Source organism: Oratosquilla oratoria, chromosome 26 (genome assembly GCF_046742065.1).
Source record: "Oratosquilla oratoria isolate Oo_2021 chromosome 26, ASM4674206v1, whole genome shotgun sequence".
Taxonomy (NCBI): Eukaryota; Metazoa; Arthropoda; class Malacostraca; order Stomatopoda; family Squillidae; genus Oratosquilla; species Oratosquilla oratoria.
In genome coordinates, this window is record NC_134802.1 from 57,392,084 (window position 1) to 57,394,583 (window position 2,500).

The window sequence follows — 2,500 nt, forward strand, 5'->3', positions numbered from 1 at the left end:
GTCCTACGGTAGGAGACGCTTAGCGTTACTGAAATCCCTCTTCATTGCCCGACGTAGTCGTATTGCCAGCTGTAGGCGTTGGGAATCGAACTGGGGGCTTTTTGATCACGAGGCAGGAGTGAAGCCGAACCCAGGATAGCCTTTAGATAAAGATTTTTTTTTTTTATCATTATTATTATTATTGCTATTATTATTATTATTATTATTATTATTATTATTATTATTTTCATTATTATTATTATTATTTTCATTATTATTATTATTATTTTCATTATTATTATTATTGGTGGTATTATTATTATCATTAGTATTAACATTATTATTATTATTACTATAATTATTGTAATTATTATTATTATTATTACTATAATTATTGTAATTATTATTATTATTATTATTGGTATCATTATTATCATAAGTATTATCATTATTATTATTTTTATTATTACTATTATAGTTAATATTATTATTGTTATTACATAGGAACTTAAGAATGAAGGAGACTACAAGAGACCATAAGGCCCACACTATGCAGTTCCATAGTATTATTTATTATTTTTTCATCTAATTATTTTGATGGATTTCATATAATATTTTTTCACCCCTACGTGATTATAGTATTTTGCTTTAAAAATGTCTATGTCTAATAGTACTGATCGTAAATTATAATTTACGATCAGTACTATTAGACATGGACATTTTTAAAGCAAATAATAATAAATAATTATATATAATATAATATGTAATATAAAATTATGAATAAATAATTATTCATTCACGTATTTAATTATTGATTGATTTATTATCTAATTGTTTATTTTATTATCTAGAAAATATTTATTCTCCTAGATTTTTTCACGATAATGTCAACGAAAGCAACATTTCATTTAACAGATCGTCTTTGTGGAGCTCCCAAGGATCGAAGCACAAATGATCTAAATATCACTTACATATTTATCAATCCTAATAAAAAAATATTAAATTGTGTGATATGAAATAACCTTATAGTGAATTTTATTTTATTTTCTGACTGCGTGATTACTGAAGTTGGTTCTTCCTACTTATTGAAGAATCGTTCAGTCTACGAGCTTCTCATCTCGCTTTCAGTCATTTTGAATTTTTTTTTTTATTCTTTTTCATTTCTGGTTTTGTCAATTTAATCCCCAAGACTTGAGGGCTTCGTTCAAATCCCCAGCTCAGAAATGAACATTCAACGAATATTGAATAAGCGACAAGTTTATGTCTTTTCCGGAGAAACTATTTATCATTCAGGTGTGTTTAACTCTCGTCGAATACCCCCCCTCTTCCCCTCTCCCCCCTCTCCCCCCTCTCCCCTCTCCCCCCTCTCCCCCCCTCTCCCCCCAGACAAGCTGCTCTGATGTCAGTGTCTCATAAAGAGAGCTTTCTCGTTTTGTTCTCTCTCTTGTTCCATTCATTAGAGGAAATTCTTTTGGATTTCTCTTTCAGTCCTTTAGATATTTTTTTCTGGTTAACGAAATGTGATTCTATTCAGCTCAAAGGGAGCTGCAGGCACGGTCATTACGGAGTTTGATAGAGAGAAAGAGAGAGAGAGAGAAAGAGAGAGAAAGATGGAAATTACTCAGACCCTCGTGATGAGGGTTCAATCTCGATTCATGAGAGAGAGAGAGAGAGAGAGAGAGAGAGAGAGAGAGAGAGAGAGAGAGAGAGAGAGAGAGAGAGAGAGAGAGAGAGAGAAGGAAAGAGAGATGGAAATTACTTAGACATCCATGATGAGGGTTCATTCTTGATACATAAGAGAGAGAGAGAGAGAGAGAGATGGAAATTACTCAGACATCCATGATTCATAAGAAAGAGAGAAAGAGAGAGGGAAAGAGAGATGGAAATTACTCAGCCATCCATAATGAGTGTATCTTGATTCATAAGAGAGAGAGAGAGAGACAGAGACTTTCCCCTGTTTCATATATCATTATGATATGATATGACCACATTACTTAGGTATTAACTGAACTCCGCTCGGCTTATTGAATTTTTTTTTGCCTCAAATGCCTCGCAAGATCGTAATAATCTGAAAAGGGCAGAAAAACACACATGATGACGTGTTTGTATGAAATGTTTAAATGAGTGTATGTCCTCTGGCGTCTTGGAAATCGTGATTATTAAAAAAAAAATAATAATAATAATAATAATAATAATAATAAGAGGTTGACCTCGTTTAACCTCTCCGACGACAGAAGCTGATTAAAAACCCGCAGAGGCGGTTTTATGACTTCGGCCTGAGGGCAAGGGAAGTGTCGAGGTACAGAAATAATCACTCGTTTCTTTGTCAATATGAATATAGTCATTTGTATATATATATATATTATATATATATATATATATATATATATATGATACGTGCATGAGAAATCACATGAACTTGCGACTCTAAATATGAAGAAAAAACCCAAAGAAAATAATAAAATCATGACCGAGCGCTTTCGTCAATTTAGACATCCACAGATGTACCCTGAGGATGTCT